The sequence below is a fragment of the Anas acuta genome, chromosome 2, assembly GCF_963932015.1.
Source record: "Anas acuta chromosome 2, bAnaAcu1.1, whole genome shotgun sequence".
NCBI lineage: Eukaryota > Metazoa > Chordata > Aves > Anseriformes > Anatidae > Anas > Anas acuta.
In genome coordinates, this window is record NC_088980.1 from 51,263,934 (window position 1) to 51,288,191 (window position 24,258).

The window sequence follows — 24,258 nt, forward strand, 5'->3', positions numbered from 1 at the left end:
AAGATGCCTGCAGAAGCCCAGGGAGGTGGGGCCAAGAAGATTCAAAGAGCTGGGCATCCAGCCCCACACAAGTCCAATTTGTCTGAAGGCAGGGGCTGGATAACCCCTGCCTGAGCACTGAAGCAATATTATACCTAAAACCTGTCCTCTCCGGCTTTTGTGCCTAAACCATCCCATATAGAGAATAAATGTAAAGCAGTGCTCTGCTCACAGGTAACACCCCCTAAAAATATATATATATAAATAAAAATAAATAAAATAAATGGCATTGTTGGTCTCTGAGGTCTTGTCTAAATACAGCAATGAGAACCTTGAGTTTTTATGACAGCAACAGAGTCACTGCACCACACCAGCATCGATGCCCACAGCAAAACTGTTCTTTCCCTCTCTTTCCTTGTCTCTCATAATTCTTTATGTGCTGTCCTCCTTCATACCTTAAGGTTAGAGCATTGTCATTTGCCATGAATGTGTATTAGACAACAGGCTCTCAGGAATTAATGAGAGGGCCTAGCGAATGCAGAGGAAGGTAATGTAGCAGTCCTGGCAGAACTGGAAGCTACACTGGTTCTTGGAGACATAGATCTACTTTCCATCCTCGCTGATTTCAGAAAGAGCTTCAAGAAGGTAACTCCTGTGACATGACTTTCTTTCTCCAGATTGCTATAAGAGAACATTGGTGGACAGCAACAAATGAAAACATATTCACACTAAAATCCACAGAGGAAAAGACACACCATAACTTTGATGGCTCTTTGCTGGAACACCGTTGTCCAAAAGGCCAAGCCATCATCTCTCTGGTGTCTGCCACATCAGCAAAGAAATAGCTATACCATTTTGGAATATACAGCCCCTTTATTAAGGGCTGTTCTGTACTCTATCTGTAATATCTTAAACACAGTCAATATTTTGTGGTTAATTTCCCCTATAACTAGATGTATTTCTGTTGGAACTGAACTGTGGCCAGGCTGAGTGGCTGGAAATGAAAGCAGCTGGCTTTCTACTTTGCTTATAGTTGGGAAGACTTAACCCAGTCACACATTTCCATAGGACATAGACCAGGCTGAACAAGTATCTCTCCTTTCCCTTCCTGGTAGCTCCCCTTCCGAGAAAAAAGGGGAAAAGAGCCAAACTTCTGAACACAAATGTTTGCCACTGGGTAATGGAGAGAAACCAAGTATCTCTTCCTTTATCTTCTTCTTTCTGCCTGTTTTCCCTCTTGAACAGAAAAAGAGTCATTTCAGGCATCTTTCAGGAAAGTGGGGAACATGCCACAGGCTGCTATTTTGCAAATGAATGATGGAGCCCAGATATGAACTTCAGATCAGATTGTACTTAGAACTACTCTCTCCATATGTGATTATTGGTAGCAGTGGGAATATGAGAAATTCATAGGCTGAGACACAATGAGCTCCCTCAAAGACTCAGCATTCTTCTGTAATTTAAATAGATTAAGGGTGTAAAGCCCCCAGGATATAATCTCACAAGTATATTTTCCTGGCACTTCATACTTAGCCAAGAAGTGCTTCCCAGAGGTGTCTTTCTTCCTCCCAGTATATCCATCCTTCTACATCTAGTTCCTGCAGCAAGCAAGAAGCACTGCAAGAACCAGGCAAAAACAGGAAACATCTTATTTTGAAGCTGAATGATCCTCTTCAAATCTCAAACGTTGGATCTATGCTGGAGAGAATTCTTACACTCCCTTTAATTATTTAGTCCAGTCAGTTCACTTTTAATGCTTATTTCTATTTCCTTTAAACATTTATCACAGAAAAGTACATTCACAGATTTCTTGGCATCCAGGTTGTCTTATAAAAGACAGACTAAGCCAAAAGGAAGATAGCTTCTTTTCTAAAGAAACTAATAAAACTAGAAGAATTAATGAAATATAAAGGGGACTTAGACACTTTTTTGCACTGCGAATACAGATCAGATTCCAAAACACTGAATAGTACATGTATACAAACGTCATTTTTTACAGATTACAATTAAGAGAAACGACTTCTATTGACTTCATCTGGCTTTGGACTACCCAAATGGATTTCTAGACATATATATCCAAAGCGGAGATTTTGACATAAGCAGAGTCCAGCCACAAGAACCAGAAATTTGAAATCTGGAAAAAAAATAAGACATCCTTATAAAAAATTCAATGACTTTTCATGGTGTAAATATTTGTAGTCATTCAGGATTTTGAACCATTTAAAAATGAATTTTCTTGCAAGTTTTTCAGATGATTTATGTATTCCTTAGGTCTCATCTGCTTTTCTGCCATGACCTTATTTTTATTCAAATGCAGCATACAGAAAAGAAGCATTACCTTTTCCTTTGATTTGATTGTGCCATTATATACATGTAATAGACTAAAACTCTTGAAAATATGAAATGCAGAAGAAAATCCAGACTACAAAAAGGTATATATAAAGGAATGATAAATAATAATAATAAAAAAAAAAAGATCAGTTGCTAAAATTGCTTTCTTGGTGTTAGCTTCTAAGCAGCAATGGGCAAATAGAAAAAATATATATATTTTTTTATTTCTTATCTGAAGATAAGAATGCCTGAATGTGATGGATTTGCAAAGCTGTGTTGGCATCTTGTGAATTCAGGTTTGCATATTGCTATTGCTGTGTATATCAGACAGAAATTTAAGAATAAATCAAGGCATAATATTTTAGAAATTTATTGCTAAATTATAAATTTTTGCTAAATTCATAGTCTTCTGCAGTAGTAAACATTTCTGTTATGGTATGGTGAAGACGATTAACAAAGGACCCAAAACTAAAACAGACAAGCTGTAAGAATGGTGCTCATACTCTCAGCATATTTTTCTCTAAACTCTTTCCAGATTAGAAAATAAACTGTCAGGACTTACTGATTTCCAGTTGGAATCAGAAATGATATGAACAGAATTAGTGAGAAACATTGACAATTATCTCTGAGGATAAGGGAATTTTCAAGCTACGTCTAAAAGGCAAGGGATGGTTCCTTGCCTAAAAGGAGAGTGTGAAAACACAGCCACTTGTCTTGAAGGACAGTGTGAAAATTCAGACAAACATCCATGCTGCTCCAAGTTGGTGCAAAACAGATGGACAACATATTCAAGATTTTCTAGTGAAGGGGACAGGACAGAGGAGCTGGAAAAAGAAGCATCATTCTAGAGTGGTGCTACCTGGATTTCCAAGCAGTTTTAAAGGACAGAGGTTGATTTACCTCCCAAGGCAGCGCACCTGGACAAACACAATTTCCTGGATGTTCACAGTCAATAAGTCCATAACTAGCATGGTAGCAGCATAGTTGTGAGATGGAAATGACAGGTTTTCAGAGTAAAACCTTTCATTGATATTGTATGAACTGGAGCTCAGAGATCCTGTAAAGCAAAGGTCCTTAGCTGCTGAAAGAAAAGCTGATGAGAGTGGGAGCACTGTTTGAACTGAAACCTCAAGACACCTGGCCTCTTCCAGGAATCCTGAGACCCACAAAGAGTTGTGATGCCATTTTATTTCCTTTTATATTGTTTTGATCTCTCTTCTTTTCTCTTTTTTTTTTTTTCTTTTTTTTTTTTTCCTTTCACTGAACCTGGTTTTGAGACACTCTTCCTGTCTTAGCCTGTGTCTGGAATAATTCTCCACAATTTGCACTCAGAAGTAGGGAAACAAATTTCTTGCCTCTGGTAAGAGACAAATGCTATGCAAAAGCTGTGTGACCCGGAGCACTCAGCCAAAGGCAACACCCAAAGGGGTAACCACAAGAGGGAAAACATCAGGATCACTAAGGGAGATGGGAACACAGGGGCAAAGGTTACACCAACCTATTTCCCTGTTTAAACAGCTGAAGGAACAACAATTAACATACTTAAGCCAGAAGGGACCTGGATGCTCGTGTGGTCTGACTTTTCACAGGCTAGAGAGAAGCATCCACCAGTTCCTGCCCCAAAAGCCTACTCTGGAGCAAGAGAAACTTCTAGCACAAGGATGTCCAATCCTCCATATCCCAACCCAGAAGAGTCATTTTCCCAGAGAGCTGGAAACCAGAAAGAAAAAGATTTTTTCGCCTTCTCCAAGCCTCTCCTCTTTGTCCACTTTGCCATGTTTCTTGGGAGCTTATGTAGGAGTCAAAAGGCTTCTCCCAGCTCAAGTCTCCGTGGCATTAATGCAACACATTAGCTGGACATCAAAAAAAAAATGCACTCCACTTCCATTTCCAAATTCTTTTTCCTCAACAAGTCATTCTTTCCTCTGCAGCCTTCTACTACCCACTCCTTCTTCCCAAGTCCCGACCCCCAAAGCAAAACCTCCTTCCTTTCAACCAACTCCCAGTCTTTTCCAGACCCTCTTCCCACCTCAGGTTCCTGCAAAGGAGCACCTGGGGCTTTACAAACAACTCCCACTGCTCACAACTCACACCTCACCCGATACCCTTCAGGAAAACTGCCCTGTCAGAGCCACTTTGCTTTTCAATCCCGACTTCCCTACCTGGACATGCACACACAGGAAGGACAGGAACAAACCACATAAGATCTCAAATGACTGACACAAATGTCTTTACACAAACACTCTTGTGAGACACAATTATTCCCAGGTGACTTCATTTTAAATCAAATATTTTCATCCTTAGAAACTTCTAGAGCATTAATTATGCAATACTGCAAAGTGCCATCCCCATAGTATGGAGGGTTTGGGACCTGGCAGATCACTCCCACCAAAGACACAGAAGGCACACCTAGATTACTTGTGTGGTGCTTCTTCCCCTACTCATACTTCACATTTTTCTGTAAGAAAAGAGATAACCTGGGAGTTAGCAGGAACTGAGGTTGATCCAGCAGGCTAATAAAACCATGTCTTTGCCATAGTTGTCATGTTATATTTTCCGTTGGTAGGAAGGAAAAAAAACTCTCATCCCACTGTGCTATCAGCTTCAGCAATAGTAAGCTGAGCTTTTCGTTTCAAGAAGAAATGATCTGTGAATCTATTTCATTTGCCTTCAGATTGGATGGGAACCTCTCTCTTCCCCTAGCAAGAGGGAAATGGTCATTCTGCATTTTTCACCACCTTTATTACTGATGATCTTCTTGCTGGGGGGAAAAAAGGGATACATCCTCCTCTGAAAACTAACTAACTAACTAAATAAATAAATAAATAAAGTGTTGGAAGGAGCTTATCAAAGAATAAAACCTTAATTCCTAGAGTTTCCTTTATCATGACTTTTCTCACATAATGCTTCTTCAGCCGGGTACCTGCCGAGAGTCCCTTCACAGCTGGAACTTGAACCTGTGACCGCTGGGTACAAATGCATGAGCACTACCTGTTGCATTAATGTAGGATTCCTACCAGCTGCCACTTAGCATAGTCCTGACATGCTCTTCCCGGCCTCCTGGCTTGAGGTTAAAGGCTGCTGCAGCCCTGAACAGCAGGAGCCTGTCTTTGCATTGCATGCTTTATTGATCTCAGGATGCACTTAGGAAACACTTTTTTTTTTTTTTTTTTTTTTTTTTTTTTTAGCATTTACTTTGCAATTGCTTTCACAACCCAACCCAAAGGTGGAGGCTTGCTCCCAGGTCCCTAAAGGAGACAGCATCCTAAAGGACACAGTGCTGAGGGCAGGGGGACAAACAGCCCCTTTGTGTGCCAGGGATGGTGGGAAGCCCAGGGGTTTCTGTAGCACCAGTGTAGATACTGGGAGGATGAGAAACCAGGAGCAGCCCAACCACTTGGTGGTCACCTCAGAGTCAGCTGAAAAAGCTTGTCAGACTAGGAAGCTACAATAACATTTTTTTTTTTCTCCATTATCGGTCACCTCAGGCTTGCCCTGGTAGATAGCTTCCTCTCTTCTACCTTTGTAGCTGGACTGCAACCACCACAGATGCATTTTGCCCCATTTTTTTTTCCAAACATCCTAAAAAGAGCTATGATAAATCGTTTGCAAGATACAGAGTTAGTTTGTTCCCCAAACAGTACTTCAGTTTAGATAAATGAAGAAATATTCTGGTAATTATGCCAACAAAGAGTGGTTGCTTTCAGAGATGGATATTACAAAAAGATCCTGTGAAGCAGCAGGTGGAGGAAGAAGCTGTGCTTGGTTTGTTCTCCCCTCCCCAGCTCTGGAGAGGGTTGCAGCCACCCCATATTCCTCAGGAAAGCAGCACAGGCTGGGGATCAGCATCTCCCCTTGCCCTTGGCAGAGCCAGAGGTGGTCCAGAGCCTCCCACACCGCCACCAGGAGCAGAAGCTCCTGCCTCTTTGAAGGAGCCCCTCTGCAGGTGCCACTTTGCATGTCTGGGCTCCCTCTGTCTTTCTGCTTGAACATTTCCCTCCCTAATTTTACCAAGACAAACAGCGTCGTCTAGAAGCTTCTGAGAACTGAGAACTCACCAGGCTTTCCCTGCGGCTCTTCAACAGTGAGATCTTTTCTGTCTGTGCTACCAGGAAACACGGACACCTCCAGCTCCGGGTCCTGATGTACCCCGTTTTGTGCCCACAAAGAAGCTGCCAAATGCCACCATGTGTATTTGCACTCACACTTCACATGGGTACACATAGGAATGGAGAGGAGATGCAAGCTCAGGCTCCAGCAAGCTCCACTTCTAAACAGAGGACTCGCAGCCTTTTCTCTTGGAAAAGCCACAGCATTTGTTAAAAATGCTCCGAAATGCTGGGTTGGCAGATCTGAATGGTGGGATGGCTGAAGTATTTCTGTCAGTTTCCACTGTCTTTGCTGAGACCATCTGTACCAAAGGAGTGAAAAAGGAGGGCACAAGCTGCAGCCCAGCACAGTGTGCAATCATGATCATCTCCCAGAGACAGCGTCACCTTTGGACGAGACGTTTCCCCAAGAAGGCTGTCACTTGCGGCTTGCTGCAGGTGTCAGGTGCCCCAACCACTGCTATTATTGTTATTAGACATTTGCCAAGTGCCAGCGGTGCACCTGGTGTTCATAATCAGCTCAAACAAGCTGCAGATTTTTAACGGTGGGCCGACTGCATTTCCGCTCGTGAAAATTTGCCTGTTTGCATCTTCAGGCACTGTCTTCTCCAAGGGGAAATGTGCAATATAGTTCTGCTTCCTTCCTCCAGGACTTTCAGTACCTGTTATTTTTTCAGACGCACAACAGCCCAGCTCCTCGCCACAGCGAGCCAGTCTTTTTCATCCATCATCTCTTCAGGATCAGACCACTAATTCACGTACAGGATAAGACAACTGCCAAATTATTATACTACAAAGAGAAGATCTTCAGACACCTGTCATCCTGATGAAAGCAGCACCATCAACTGACCTTTGCCGGTTCAAGGTCGATAATGAGACAAGTCAGGCAGGAAGAGCAGCGTGTGCTGACTCCATTAACGCTGGCTGTGTGCACACTCAGTAGCGCTGCGTCTCCTGTCAATTAGTGTGGGTAAACTAGGGACTGCTGATTGCCAGAGACATGGCATAGCGAGCTGCTGCTACCTTTACTTCTACACCCTGCTGCATTTTAATTAGCTCCAGTCCCCTGACTATTTCTTCAGAGCTTCATTACTGCCGTCTTCAAGAAACTCAAGGCAAGCCTTTTACATCGCACATCGCTAATGAGAAGAAATGCGAGCATCCGCACAATGGAGCTTGGTAACGCTGGACAGTCTGCATGCCCGCCTGAGAGCGTGTGAAGATTTAAGGGCTCCTTACTGTAACACGGCATAAACATCCCTCAGAGATGGCAAAAATTAGAATGAGTCGGAGCCCACAAGGGAAGGTGTTCCCAAAATGACACAAAACACAGCGCATGGTCCATGGTGTGCACAGGTGAACGTGCATGCCTGCTGAAGGTGTCATTTCAGTAATGAGTACTTCAGACCACCCACATAGGCTACAGCTCGATAGCATGAGGTGCCCCCACGGGACACCGCTCTGCCCCATGCAGACCACGTAGAAGCCGCACCTAGAGCAGCCATGTGCGTTAGCAGATGAAGGAGTCTGAGCATCACTCAAGTCTTTCCCAAGGTTTCAAGTGGCACACCACAGCTTTCCAACTGAAAGCTAGTTTGTGTGGGTTTTGCTGTCTTTTTAGCTTTTTTTTTTTTTTCAGTCATGTTGATAGTATCAGCATAGTCACACTCATTTGCCTTGAGTTTCAATCATATTTGAAGCAAATTGCGATAGACAATTGCTGTCTTTAGAGCAGAGCACTGACCAGACCAGCTCCCGAATAGCTCCAGGTTAAAATATCGCAGTCTGTACAGCTTTGCCCTCACAACGCGCAGATGTGCTTGGCGCACGTCAGCTCGGCTGAGAGTACCAGTGAGGGATTCACGTCGATGTTCTGAGTCCAATTCTCGGTCCTGTTCTTTTCTTCCAGCTTCACCAGCTGACAACTCCCTCAACATATGGGAGGGCCTGTTGCTAATGCTTGGCTCAGGCATCCACAGAGCCCAGTTATAGCTCAATATTAATATTGCCAGAGTCCCACTCCCACCCTGTGTGACCACCAGTACTCATTCACTGCTCACAGCAATAGCTGTTTTAATTAACTTCTCTCATACGTCACTTGTGCCCTTACAGACATGCAGCTAATGAGCCAGCAAACCTACGTTAGGATTGTTTTCCTCGTTTAACACTGGCATCTCGTAGATGTAATAAAAAGTTGTCATGAGAGTGCACTTGCTGGAGATGTGATGATGGAGTTGTGGGCTGTTCTGAAGAAATTCTGTTTTTTTACATGGCTTCGGCATTGTTTGGACCAGAGGCAGTGTGGGAAAGAAATTAAGAGTGTATGAGTGTTTTGGATAGACCAGACTTTTTTCTGACAGTCCTTTTATTCACAGAATCTGTCCACAACTGAAAGACAGGTCTCCCTCAGCTCAATGGCTACCTTTACTCCTTTAGAAGAAAAGGTTCCTCAGAACAATTTTTCTCTGGGAAAAGATCCTTTTGAGTTAGAGATCCACCTTTCTGTGGTGGTTATCATTTCCTGTGCTTAGACCTAGAGAAGGCTGAGTTTTGAAGCGGCTTCAAAAACCTTTCAGAAAAGGCTGCTTCTGAGCATGCACCGGCATCATCTACCATCCTCTAGGCGACTGTCCTTACAATGAGCCCGTCCTCCTGAAGGGGACGTTCCTGTGACTGTGAACCAGAGGGAGGAAATCAAACCCAGAGGAGCTGGCTGGCTGCAGGGGAAAACTCACATCATCCTGCTATCCCGTAAGGAAGTGGTATGGGACCGTGCCTCTCTGGGGAGCCTGTGGCCTTTGCAAACTGACCGCATGACCTCCAGGGCTGCGCAACTTCATCCTGCTGCTTGTCACAGAGTTGTTCCTATAACAGCATGCTCTGGCCCCAAAATATATTTCCATTAACCAGAAAAACAATCTCTTGTCCCCATGCCTTCTGTCCTCTTTATACTTCCTTTTAACGACTAAGAAAATAACGTTTTGCACACAAGCATAAAATATGGTTTGTACAGAAACATACGATCAAAACGGGGGTTGTTCTTCTAAAGTGGCTCTATCTGACGAGGCTTTTCTTTTCCCTAAAACAAGAGCCTGCTGTCATCAGCCACACAGCCGTGTGTGCTGCCCCAAAGCTAACTAGAAAAAAATTAGCCCTTTCTTAAGGGAAATAGGCATTATCCAGAAAATAAGGGACACCCAGCCCTCCTTCTCCTTCTATTCCTCACCCACGAGCGGTCAAATTGCTTCAGTGTTCACGCTGTGCCATCTAACAAATGCTTGTTGGCCACCTGTGTGGTTATCTTTAAAACAGTAACTTTAAAAAACACCCACCAGCATCCAAACATATGGATATGTGCCTGAGGGCTGAATACATTCTGTACGTACAGCTATTCCCATGCCTGATGCAGTCTGATACTCTATCTATGCTGTTTCAGGAGCACTTCCCTATGTACTCCTCCAGGCTTTTACACAGTGGTTTGGGATCAGCTGTGGGTACCACCTTGTAGCCACAAGCTAAATTCACTTTATTGTTTCATTGCTGGTGCTTAGTTGTGCTGTTCTAACTAAAAAAAAAAAAATACAGTTAACACAAATGATGTGCATTTCAAAGGAAATGCAGAAAAATCTTATTGATGACAGCAAGAATTGGATGCGTTGCAGTTACCACATGAGAGCACCACTTCACAAATCTCTCAGGAGAGCACGTGAAGCCACTTTTACCAACTCAGGCTGTTCTATTAGAAATCTCTTATATTTATTTTTTGTAATGCTCTAGCTGTGTATGCCATGAGGAGTTTGCAAACATAAGCTGTAAGGCTCAAAACCAGAAGGAAACTACCTTGGGATCCCAAAATGCTGTTGCGTTTTTTGTTTGTTTGTTTTGTACAGACTCACAGTTTGGGGGAGTGCATCCAGTTGTCCACTGCAAAGGATGATACATTACTTTTTAAATGACCATGTTAGGATAAGGCCTCTTGGACTTGAAAACATTGAATTAGGTCTAGAGTTCAGACCTTCGTTCACCCTCTCCTCTCTACAAGTGACAGGATGGCTGCCCAGAAAAGTACTTTTTTTCCATGCTCATTGACACTTTTTTCCATGAAGATGAACTGTTTTCTTGACAGAAAATTATGTCACCAATAACACTAAGCCTATTTCTTCCTCCACAGAACTGACATATCTTCAAATGGGAGAAATTCTCAAAACAAAAATATTTTTGCAACATACTTTATAGAAAGTCAAAAAGACAATATTTCTGACATGTATGTCATTAAAAATTAAAAGAATCGGTATGGAAATATTGCTGAAGTGTCTCAAGGAAGATGCTAATTTGCTGACTCACTTTCCCCCAAGGGGTAGGCAAGATTTGCCATGGCCTGGCAAGGCAGAAGACCTGCATTTTGCAGCACCTCAGGTCTTCAAGGGAGGATGTTTCCTAGAGGAAGATCTAGGACAAGACAATTCAAGTTGTAGGAAGCACACAGACTCCTCAGGCACCTGCAGTGAAGTGCAGTGGTAGCCTTTCAGAGTTGAAATAATTTCCCTTTTGGCTCAACTGCTTCATCTGATCCCAGGCATTATTCAAAATTCTCTTTTTCCCATTGTTTTAAACAAAAGTGTGGAAAAAAAATCACTCACATTTGCACTTTTTTTTTTTAATTATTATTATTTTGTTTACTTTTCCCATACTTCCTCAGACCAGAGTTAGTGGCAAGCCAGGTAGCTGGCAAAGGACTTCCCTGCTTCTCTTTCCTGAAGCAAACTGCAATGATGCACATCATGCATCACAGGATAGCCCAATAACCTTACTATGAAAGGCCAAGAAGTATTCAAAGCAAATTTCCCAGTATCTGTCCAGATTGGACTGTATTGTGTACAGACATACAGCAACATCCCCTTCCCTGTAGCACCAGCCAGTAGGACCCCCAGAACCTGGGCTGCCCCTCTCCATCTACTTTTCCCAAGGAGAGGCATCCTGCAGCGTTTTAAGCTCCATATGTAGGTAACAATGTTGGATGTCTGTCACACATCATGACTCACTTTGGAGCTCTGGCACATCCCGAAGTCTGCTCAGAAATGCCTGCCTGTCACTCTGTCTCTCCTCTGTTTGGCTGACAGCTTGGTAAGGGTCTGGGCTGATAAATGGAAGATAGCACAGAGACGGCAGCATCCAACCATAGGTACCTCCTGTGCCTATAAAGACAGACATGCATAGAGGGCTTTCTTCTCCATCATAATTAAAGTCTATTTTTGTTCTCAAAGTAAGTAGCAACTGAGATAAAAAAAAAAAAAAAAAAAAAAGTGCTGTGGTATGCAGGTGTCTAGAAAAGCAAAATAACAAGATTTTTGAAAGCACGTTGGTACCTACTGCCCTTTAGAAATAAGCTGACAAGAAAAGCAGAAGAAAAACAAAGTAATGCTGATCAAAATAAAGGAAGAGAAGGATTTAGGGATTTATGTTTGCCCAGTAGTCAGCTACATAAATTGCCTGTGAATGAGGGTTTAAAATGTTCTAAAATGTTTTTGAGGCATATCTAGGCTTGCTTATTTGTCAGGGAATAATATTTATGCCTTTCTATCTGTCCTGTACTAAATCACCCAAAACAGACTGTAATGCTGCTAGTAAAGCCATATGAATCCAAAAAAGAGTAGGAGCAGGAGAAAACATCCCCAGTAAGAAAGGAAAATAAAAGGCATGGATGGGTTCTGAATCTGAGAGTAGTTCCTGCAAACCGACAAATCACAAAATGCACGTCAAAAAAGCAGGAGGAAGAAAACATCTAGTGTGGTAACTGCTGTGTGTCCATAAGAGATTTATACCAGGAGTCTCTCAAGTACCAGCGTTATCTGTCTGCTAGGAGCACAGGAATGTTTATGAAACACAAACTGTTAGCAACATCTCTCCATACATAGACCCAAAGATGAGAGAGACCAAACAGAAACCTATACGGCTTTTTGTTTCTCCCAACGTTTACCAAATACCCCTGAGGACAGAGCCAGGAAATAAGCAAATGCAGCACTTTTGAAAAAATAAAATAAAATAAAATAAAATAAAATAAAATAAAATAAAATAAAATAAAATAAAATAAAATAAAATAAAATAAAATAAAATAAAATAAAATAAAATAAAATAAAATCATAAGAAGAAGACAGAAACTGATAAAAGCTGGCCTATACTCAAGAGATTCAGGGCCAGGTTGTGACCATCACCTTGCAGCTTGATACTGCGCTATGCAGGCTTACCCCTGGGCTCCCAGCTCTGTGTGTGGCTCTTCCTCAGCAGTTCTTTCCCCCTGCACCCCAAACCAGGAACAGCTCAGAGGATGAGCCGTGACTGACTCAGACTTTCACAGGCCAGGCTGTAAGTAAACCAGTACTTTGCTGACCATCAGATTTGCTCCATCTGCCCCCAGCATTGGTGAAGGTAAGAAGCAGCCCATAAAATACAAATGTGTTAAAAATATAATATCTGTTAAAAATACAAAGCGTAATTCAGGGTACTAATTTCCCTGCCTCAGCCACTGAAATGAAAATAATTTCTGCAAGGTGTACACTGCAAATATCACTTCCTTGCTGTCAGGTTAAAAACAGCTTCAAATTTTTTGTTCAAGACATGTTCTAGCAACGAGAATTTTGCTAGATGAAAGACTAGGTACAGATCATGTTCTGCTTTTTCTAAACTCACATGAAGTACTATGGAGGATTTCCATTGGCTTCAACCTCTGCCTGTGCTGGTGTGCTACAGAGAAGGACTCTATGGCTTTAAAGTTGCTGTGGGAACTAACATGCTAAATCAACCCTAAGAGCAATGTGTGTAAAAGGAATCTCCTTGGTGCCTCTCTTCCCTTGAGACAAGGTAGCTACATCCACAGATTGTAGTCTCCCCAAAAATAAAATAATGAAAAAAAAACAAAACTCTGAAAGCTATCAAAAATGATTAAATCAGCAGGAAATGAGAAGAAAAAAAAAAAAAAAAAAAAAAAAAAGAAAAAAAAAAAAAAGAAAGAAAAAAAAAAAAAGAAAGAAAAGAAAAAAGAGAGAGAGACCTCTACACCTAGCAGCACTCACTAGGTAAAGAGAGAATGGAATAAGTCTCCATTCTTTTACTCCCCATTAAAATGTACTTGTGCCCCCCTACTGACCAACTTATTTGATTTATATCTTTTGCTGGATAGGTTTCTGTTATAATCTCTGGGAAATCAAGAATAAAAGTCCACTTGGTCTCCTGGGCCTTGGCAGAATTATTTTAAATTCAGCAGAGCAGGGAAGAAGGAGAAAGGTTTTCATTTTCTGTTTCAGTCTTGGATATTCCTTTAGTATATGGCAACCCTGCATGGTTTCAAACATGCTCATTAGGTGCAGAGCTAAAGGTAGCTATAATTAAATGCAATTTTCCATCTACTGCCAAGGTGCATAGGTTTCCAGGGAGCCAGCTCCTTGTCACCTTTTCTGCGTACTTGTGGCTAAATATGAATATTAATGAACTCTCAGTTCTCCTCACCCTCCCTTTCCCAATTTATTCACAACTATTCTTTCTGCAATGAAAGAAGAAAAAAAAAAAAAAAAAAAAAAAAAAGGCAAAATATAATTAGCTTCTCTATGAGCCCTCAGTCTGCTCTGGCATATCAGTGGCTGAGCTTCCCACTTTGCCAGTGGACAACATACTGACAAAGAAAAGGATCTTTAATAAGATGGGGTTTTGATTATCTTCGGCAGCCCTGACAAGCTTCAGAGAGCCCTGGAATGAAAACAAGATTTCTTGTTCATGTTTCTAGCCATGCCATTCAGAGAAGATGTCCCCATGTCCAAAAATAAACATTTTACCCAACTTGAGTCACAACATTTCTTAATTGAAAATCAGCAAACTCTCAGGGGGAGTGAAGACAGAGAATTTGGTCTAAAACTGCCGGTGCTAATAAGAATAACGATGTCTCCCCTCTACCAGCCATTGCTCCTCTAGAGCTTGCAAATTAGCTTTAAAACTGGGTGTGAATCTGTAATAATCAAGCCCCGTCCTTAGTACAGCCTGCCAACACTGCACACATCAGCTCTCGCTCACCTCTCACCATCCCAGGCAAGGCAAAGGTGCCTTGCTAGGCCGCGATGATCCCAAAACATTCACAGTTGTATTCACTGGCCTGGCCAGGGGCTGCCACCCCACCAGGAACATCAGGCCTCCCCTTCCTCAGTCTGCTCACCTCTCCTGGGCCATGTCACTGCAGAAATAGGTCAAGTCCTGCTGACTCCTTGGTGCCCAACCTGCTGAGCACCAGGGCTTGGCACAGCAAGAGCTCCCATTTCCAATCTCCGGCCCCCCCAGAAAGACTTGCCACAACAACAGCTGTGTGGACCCTCAAAATATGACGATTTATCACTCATGCCCAGCTGAGTTACACGGGCTGGTTGATACCACGCACAGGTACACTGCCAGCATGCTCCAAGCTTGGGCAAATATCACCTTGTACTCTAAAAACACACTCCTTTTTTCACACATACCCCTTCCCTCCAAAAGACACAGGCTTGCATGGAGCCTGTCCAGGTTTGAATCAAAGTGCATTCCCCAAAATACAAGACAAAAAGCTGATTCCAGCCTTCTCCAAATTATTTTATTTCACAAATTATTTCAGTTCGACTGCATTCACACCTCTGTGGTGTTTACTGACTTAAAACATGCTGGCAAATGTGTTTACTGAAGAAACATTCCCTACACCGGCAAATTTCAGGCAAATATTTGTGGTAAGCAATTTTCGAAACTGCAAACCCAAATATTTATCCCAGAAGAAGGATGCTACAAATCCAGTCAAAGAACAGAAACATACCATGTAACCTCTGTCTCCAGTCAGCTGGAAGGGCGTCCAGCAGATCTGTGGACAAAGAATCCTTCAGAGAGATGCTGGGAGTGCTTGATAAAATCCTGACGTGTTTATGGGCAAATCAAGACCCAAAGGGGAAGAAGGACAAAGTTTATGAAGCATGCAACTCATTGCAATCATTTGATCAGTGTACCCATCACGTTTGCTGGGCAGGGGAGCACACTCTTGGCTTGACACAACTCCAGCAAGGTCTGGGTAAAATGCAGTGTATTCCTCTCTGTTTGTTTGGCAAATGAATAGCAGCAGTACTCACTCCGGACAGCATTTTGCAGGCTATATATACCCTTAGAAGCAGAGGCAACTGGTGGTGGCCACCAGGCCTCAATTAGATATGAAAATATCACTTCGGTGGAAAGTCGTACATATCTGCAAAAACAGCCTTACGCCTGCATAAACCAAAGGAGAAAAAGGTAGCTTAGGAGGCAAATCTTATACTAGACCCAAGCCAAGCATCTATAATATATGTTTTGTTTGGTATTTACACAGAATCTATCTGAAAACGAAGGTGCCTTTAGTTGCCAAGGGTAGCAGATGTGTTTTCTGGAAACTACTGCCAAAAAAGCAAGTTAAGAAAGGGGGAGAAGTGGAGAGGGAAGTTCAGCTTCTTCAGCACGGAGAGTTTGGTGTCTGAATATGCTATGTCAACCCACTCACAATAAAATTTAAAACATTTAACCCAAACTGCTGAGACTGCAGCTGACTGTTTTCAATCTCACTGACAGCACAGCAATCAAACTTCAGCCACAGGGTTCAGCCTTCCTGACAGGTACATTTGCCCGCCATCTGCAAGTGGCATGTGGGACATGCCAGAAGACTGACTGCAGGCCAAGCCTGAGAATCTGCAAGGGCAGAGTTGGCTCAAGGACCATGTTACAAAGAAACTGGGCAGCTTGGGAGACCCAATGAGCCCGTCTTGGCCCAACTGGCCCTCCCCAGTGCTGTTTCTCCGATGCCCACCATGGGTGTGAGGGCTTGACCACCACCCTCCAAGCAATGCACGACTCCTTCGAATTCAGTAGATGAAGCCACAAGAGGAAGACTATGTGGCCCCTGGCCTGGTACAAGAGCTGTGCTGTTCTCTTAAAAACAAAGGATTTTATCTTTATCTCAGCTTTTTCATCTTTCATGACCTAAAATTTCATTCTCTAAGCACTTCCTTGAAGATGTTTTAGGCAGAACTACACATAAAGAAGCCTAAATGGCTGACAAAAGATCAATAGCATTTTTCCCAATGAGACCTATGGATACTGTATTTTTAATGTGTACTTTTAACCTCTTTCTGACTCCTCATCTCAGTGACTACCACACAACATATGGTTCTAGCAGTCAAAAGAATTAAGCAAATATCTAAGAAGATAATGAAGCAGTAAAATCTACGCTAGAGATTAAATTCTCTAGAAACCTGTAAATAAGGGGAAAAGATTTAGAATGGTGCTTCACTGCAAATAGGAAAAGAAACAGAAGACGGTTTTGTTTTAAAGTTGCTGCGTATCTGAAGAGACGGAAATTGTAGAAGAATTTGTCATTTATGTAAGGCACAGGTGTCAATCTTTAAAAACTGAGAGGGCTCACTGATCCTTGGCAAAGGAACAGGAGATGATGGGTACCAGCAGCAAAACACTCTGTCAGAGTCTGCTGGGGAAACGAGCTTTTAGGGTGCAGTGAGAGTTTGCCAGACAAATTCCCCATGGGGAAGAGGCAGAGCCTGGCCTGAAACAACCTTGAATGATAGACAGCAATCTGAGCCCTGCAGTTAGCCATGATGCTGCGTCCCCTACAGGGAAACCACCTGGACCAATGCACAGCAGAAAGCATCACCGAGTCTCCTTGGGCAACACGTGGCTGCATGCTGCCCATGTGCTGTGGCCCCTTGGGAGGCACAAGCACACACACATCTTTCTGAAGATTTTCCAGTTACACATTTGCACAGTTGTTATGTTGCACAGAAATTCATGTGACACAGCACTGACCTAACTTTGTCAAGATGGAGAAGGGAAAACCTCAGCATCTGACTGATCTAAGAGCGACACAAACTTCCCTAGTGGAATGTCATAGAAACAAGATTTAAGCCCCTGATAAAGGCTCCCAACATTGTAAAGCCTTCCATATATTAATAAGCTTAATTATTTGTGAGTCTCTCTGGAGCCTAATCATTAATGCACTGTAATTAATGCAAATGCCAGTCACTATGGCTGCATCAATATTACCTGCTGAGATATATATCAGAGTCTGGAGGACATGGGGAATTGTGATATAGACCATGGCTCTCACTGGGCCTGGGTTTCCCTTGCAGAGGTACACACTTGGGCATCACCCTAAAAAAACATGCTCCCAGGCTCAGGAACCGAGACAGGCTGCTGCATCCGGTAGTGTACTGTGAGTAAAGACAGAAAACCTCATCAACCGCCTTACAAGCCAGTGCAGAATGGTGGACTCTCAAAGCACTTTCTGTCGGAGGCTGGTTACAGGAATAAAATGGAGACCATTCATATTCTTTACTGCTTCACAAGGGACAAAGAGTATTTTAAAAGGAGCAGCCTATAATGGCAGTAGCAGTAGACAGTACTTTCTGGTATTAAATTGCAAAGCAATATCTGCAGAAAACTGCAGTGGTTCAGCCTCTGCGAACTGCAGAACCCTTTCCTTTGCATGGCTCTAAACTTTCCCCTCAGCCCGACCAAAGCTAATTGAAATGGACAGCACAAGCTATTCAAGAAGCTCTTATTTTCAGAGAAAAAAAAATGTCAGCAAAGACATTTATATCAGCACAATCATTTCTTCGGGTCTTTCACCCTCTTTCTCCCACCCCTGGTTATTAAATAGATCTCTCTAGCTAGGAAGTTCTTCATATAAATTCCTTACCTATACACTGCTGCTGACTGGTTGATGATGCTGTCAGCTCCCCAATGCCACGGTGTTCTTTCAGAAAAAATGTGAGTATTTTTTTCAGATGACATACTATTTAACAAAAGACAACAAACAACAAACCTCCAACTTCAGATACTGCAGAAAACCATCATCCTGTGACCAAGAACTGCAGAATGCCTGAGGTAAGAAAATACTATTTATTCTTGTAATGGATTTTATGAACAAATCAAATGAGGTGAGATGTTTCTGAAAATTTGATCATTCATCACCAAAGCCTTTTCTCATCTTGTACTCATCAGTTCTACTACCTGCCGCTGCTGGAAATATGCCCTGTACATAGAAAAAGACATAATGTGCACGCACACATACACACACACACACATTTACTCATAGGCACAGGCACACACTCCAAGCAAATGCCTGGCCTTCTTTGGAGAACAGCAGATTTATAAAAATGCAAGGAACATTTAATCTATCATTTTTATTTGCTTTTCTTTTAATAAAAATCCTACTCCAAATACGGAATGTGAACTATTACCTACTTTCTAAATGCTGGACTTAACTACTCTCTTCTTTTTCCTCCATCTCGGAAATAGGCTTAATATAGCTGTACAGGATATGCACAGTATTTTTAAGGTTAGATTTTGATTTTGTCTTTCAAAATGGTAATGACTTTACAGTTACAGAGATATAAAAAAATCCCAAACGTTTGAGGAAACTAATACTTCAGTTATCAGTTAACTTGTAACTTAACCTTCAGGCTTTTTCTGAGGTTTTGGGAAAGATGTTGTGGCCGCAAAAAGGCGGTTTTATTCCTGGCAAACTTTGTATGTGTATATGCGTGTTTTGTATGTGAGTTTTAATGTCATGAAATACCAGAAAGAAGTTTTGGGGTTTGTGGGAATAAATTTTCTGTGTTTATGTTCATTTAAGGGAGGGTGGCCAAAAACGTCTATTCACAGAAGCTTGGCAGCAATCCCTCACAGAGACAAATAAGTACATTACAAGATAGCACTGTTCCCTTTCCACTGTGTAGCAATGTAGGATTTCACACCCTGTTCACATTGCAGAAGATTGAATGAAATTTATCAGTGCTTGAAGGGATCATTAAAAAAAGAGCAAAACCCAATCCTTGCCCTGCAGACATCTGCAGTTAGTAACTGTCTGAATCAGGAGGTGCTGTAATGGGTTCAATGGATGGAAGATATATCTGCTGAGGCCATACCTACCCTAGATTTCATTGCAGGCTGGTGTGTCTCTGCTGCTCATTGGCAGTGTGGTCTGTCCTGAAGTCAATCCATAGCTTGCCCTTGGAAGGTTTCCCTCAATTTTTGAATCTGGAGGCAGATGGTTTTTCTGGTTGTGGTTCCCGCAAGAGGGAAAAGAAAAAAGAGAAAGAGTCCCAAACTATTCTCATTTTCTTTTCACCCACCTTGGTGGCTCATAAGCAAGCAAGAAGTTAATAGAAATGGTCTTTGGCAACCTATCATCCATCATTTTCAGGCTGAATAGCACCTCGCTCTGAGGAAGCAATACTGTGATTATAAATAAATTCAAAACAATGTATTTAAAATATCTTGAGGCTCTCACTCCAAAACTATAAAACCAAACCAAAAATAAAACCACAGAGGTTATTTTTCTCTTCTCTTACCATATCATCTTCTCTTTTTCCTCCTGCTCTAGAAGATGTTTTTCCCACAAATTTTATTCTTCCTGTCCTCTTGCCAGTTGTTTTCCATCCCTGGCACATGTGAACTTCTTCTTGACATAATCTTACAAGTTTACTTTTCTCTCCACCTCACAGCAGTCTTAAAAGACACTCTATCAGATATCAGTTTCCCTTCCTGGACCATTTTCAGCTATCCTGCCCCTCCAGACCTCTCCAGAATTTGTGGCATTTAGAGGATGCACTGAGAAGCAGTGCATCTTTCTGACCTCCAAGAGAAGCCCTACAACCTCAGAGGTAATGAGAAAGCTGCAAAATCTGAGAGTGAAGGCAACCTGGAGGGACATCAGAATAGGTATCTTCAACATTATTCTTCATATGTAATAAAACTGGCTTTGCTGGAAGCCTCATGAAGTCTTTGCCGTCTTTGTGACCTAATTTTTCATCTAATCGAGACACACAAAGATCTAAACTAAGGAAGTGTTTGGGTCTGACTCCAAAATTGGTCAGGTATTTGCAGTGATATGGCACTATGAAACAACACAAGTGTGAAAGTCATTTCAATGAATGAGGTAGATTTTAAAAATAATAATAAACAATAGAACAAAACTCAGGGGTGACCATTATAATTTCCTTTAAAATCTCAAAGACTTTAACACTAACGGCTGGCTTGTTTCTAATGCACTGGGAAATAAATACATATATATATGTCTCATCACATTAGAGCAGTTTTAAGAAAATGGACCATAACACTTTTCTGGCAATTGATTTGGCTGTGAAAATATTTCTGTTGCTGTTCTCATACTGTAACAGTACAGGCCAGCTGATCTGTTCAGAGATAATTGAAGTAGGATTTTTTTTTCTTTTGTTTAAATGTAGTTCTGAAGTGGTTTCACAAGCACGCTTGAATATTACCACAGTAAATGAAAGGCTATTTCTAAAATGCACATCTTCCTTCCTTCCACGTGTTGGTACAAGAGCAGGAGATGGGTTTGCAAAGGCCATTCACATCCTTCCTTAGCCATGCTGAGATCGAGACTTGATCTCACAACTTTACATTATATTCAGAGCTTATAGCAAATGGGTTTAAATTTTATTTGTTTTCAGCTTCATCTCAGTTAAATAGTCTGGAATTGACCCTGTAGGTTAAAAATTTTGAATTTCAGTGTAAACCAAGTTTCCAAAGGTTTCAGCAGTATTTCAGGTCAGATAAAACAGTGACTATTGTATCAGCATTACTACATCATCAGGTGTAATAGGTTATTCAGCCAGTTATTCACACCAGTTACATTAGGCATACGGTTCAGCCAGAAATCAGGCAAGTTTTAATTGCTTATTACCAAACAAATAAATAAATAAATAAAAGTTGCCCCTTCCTACATTCAGTAGAGGGAGAGGAAAGTGCTTCCAGAGCAGGTAATTTGAACTACCAAAGTTACGTGCAAGAGTTCTCTTCTGTTTGCTGAAAACCTTGTAGTTCAGGCCCTGGATGTACACTATCTGAGGAGAATTTGTCGAAGCAGCTGGAGATAATGCACCCAGACCACCCTGCATTGCTCAGAAGATGAGATTCTCTTTTGGGAACTAGAGGAAAGTTTCTCAGGACTGCCATTTTTTAGCTGAGACCATGTTGACTGTTGTGTGGATCTTGGAGAGTCACCTCCCTCAGGGCAAGTCTCCCCACAGCAGCAGTTACTGCTGTAAAGGAATCTGCTGGCAACAGAGGTTGTATCTGTAGCAGTAAATTCGGGATGGCCAGGACCACTCCGGGGCAGCAAGGCCAGCTGGCAGAGAACAGCCTGTGTCCATGCAACTCTCCTACCTTTCATAATGCATCCAGGTTGGACATTTCCACAAAAGCTTCATTTGTGGTTACTTAAAACATTTGTTCCTATTGGCACTACAGCACTACCAAGGGATAGATGGGCCGGTGGCAGGTAGCTTGGCTGACAGGCACCCAGGGATGCTCAGAGGCAGATCCCTCCTTTTGGATCTCCCAAGGCTACCTAGTGGGAGTGTGGGGAGGAGCAGCAGCATCATTTCACTGTGCTGCAGCTAGGTCTAAAGGCAACATGTGCCCAAACTCAAAGCTGATGAGCCCATCATGCAGATAAAGCTGACAGTATTAGGCACAGCATAAATATCCATACAATTTGCCTGCTTACAGGAGCTAGGGAAAAAGCAGCTCTAGGAATAAGGCTCCTCAGGACAGTGCAGGAGTACCACACATGCAAGAATGCTCTGGAAAATCCCATCAAACTGAAAGGCATCCCTTTGATTACAGGATTTGTATATTTTTTTATTTTAGGTCATCACAAAACCACACCAACCAAGGGACAGGACTTCCAAGTAACAAGCAGCCAAGACAGTACAGCTAACACTTCACAACAAAAGGTTGGTGGTCAGGGTTTAGGAAACTTGAAATCCATCTAGTTTCTTCTAAATCCTAAATCCACTAATTCCACTAAATCCATCTAGTTTCTTCTACAAAAGACAGCGACATGTTATATCCTGGTGCTTCTAAGTTATTTTTCTTTGTTAAATGTTTCCACCAGTGACCCTTGCTATTTATTCCACAAAGAACAGATTATTTAACAGCACAAGTTTATTCCTTTGTGCTGCTCCCATCATGAAAGCTCCTGAACACTAAGTTCCTGCACTTCTAAGATAGAAGTTGAGGAGCTGTGCCTGCTGATGGTTGGTAGGAAAACTCACAGTGGCATAAGTACAGACACAGAGTCACACAACCTGTTGTTTACCATCCAACCATCCTCTGCTTTCTGCAGGCACAGCATTGCTCCTGCAGGCCTCATTGACACAGAGATCACAGGATGCAGAGAAGGAAAACACCTCAAGATGTCCCATAGTAGGAAAAGCTGTATCTCAATAGTCTTCCCATTGGGCGCTTGTTTCCTTTGCTTTGGAAGGCAGTTCTTTGAAGGAGAAAGAAGTTCCAGATATTCTTGTCCAGTTCCTCTCTATCCTAATGTTTTTGGTTTTGTTTTGTTTGTTTGTTTTTTTCTTGCTTTCTAATTTTTTTCTGCAGTTTATGACCATCACTTCTTGTTTTGCCCACCACAGATACAGAGATCATTCCCTCCTCTTTCCACTTGAAAACTGTTATCCTGTCCCATTTCCTCCACCAGTCTATACATCCTCAGAATAAATAACCCAAATCTTTGCCTTTTTTCCCCTTAGACTGTGTCTTCAGTTCACATTTTCTAGATATCTTAATTTTGCTGTACTCCATCCACTCCAAGTGATCTATGTCTTTCTTGAAACACAGTGCCTGCTACTGAACATGGAATAGCTTTATAAGCAGAAGGATTATTTTGTGTCTTTGTTGTTTACACACCTAGGATAGGCTTTCTCTTTTTCACAACAGGCTTACATTGCTCTCACATGCTTAGCTAGTGACCCAACATAGTTCTTCAATCCTTTCTGAAAGAAACTATCCCATTTCTCATAGAAACCATCCTGTTTCTCATCCTATATTTAATGAATGTTTTTTTGCCCACTCACTTTTATGAGGCTCTGTGGAATTCCATCCCTTTTTTTTTTTTAAGGAATTTTCTCCAATTTGTAAAAAATCACTTTTAATTCTCTTTCCCCCATTGTGCTTGCAGTCTTTCTCAGACTTGCTTTATCTTCAGCTTTACTAAGCCTCCCATGATCTGGGTCATTAAAGAGAGCATTGGATGAAACTGCATGGGGAACAGGCATTCATGCACTATTCACAGGGGGAGATTTCCAAAGAGCTGGAACCTTATCACAATTTAATGATATATATTTTGAAATTCCAGTCCCCCTTTTGACATCCACTACCACTCTTCTAGGCTGTGAGCTTCAAATTCACTCCTACACAAAGGCTCTAATAAGATCCTAGAAAGCATTTTCTAATTGATAACGCTGAACTTCAGCCAGGCATGTGAGTCTGAGATCTTAAATTATCCTAATTCATGTCTGTGTGGCTTCACACTTTGTGTGTTTACTACTAGACAATTTACATCCCTTCCAGCTAACAAAAAGGTTTGGAAAGCCGGTGGCCTTCTTTCTGGTGCTCTGCATCTTCTTGCTGAATTTAAGCATTGCACTCATTGTGCATTAACTGTATATTATTTATATCATAGAATCATATCTCACTTATTTGAATGGCACAGGCTTGCTTTTTCTCTGCTGAACTTCTTGAAACCTGAATCCCTTTGTTCGATGCAGCAGAGCTGTATACCAGGGGTCTGCAACACACAGGCAGCATGCTCCAGTGGGCTGAGAGCCAGGATCTCCCTAATTTCAACCCTAACTTTGCAATATAGAAAGTTGCACGGGTCTAGGCAGGTACTTTAGCTCCCTCCCTTGTCTTACTGCCGGCCAGCACTAAACCAACACAACAGACAATGCTGTTTCCCTTATTTTCCATCAAGGTCCAAAAT

The 24,258-nt window shown here is 42.0% G+C and overlaps 1 long non-coding RNA gene across 2 annotated transcripts in view; it reads right to left on the bottom strand.

Annotated features, from left to right (window-relative positions):
* The window catches only part of LOC137852718 (uncharacterized), a 106,351-nt gene extending 86,111 nt beyond the window's left edge, over positions 1-20,240 (bottom strand). The window contains exon 1 of one of the 2 annotated variants that reach the window (XR_011094005.1): positions 19,392-20,239. This is a non-coding gene — a long non-coding RNA (uncharacterized lncRNA). Of the gene's footprint in view, positions 1-19,391 lie in introns of both variants that reach the window. The other variant, XR_011094004.1, reaches the window with a different exon arrangement.
* Positions 20,241-24,258: the final 4,018 nt, after the last annotated feature.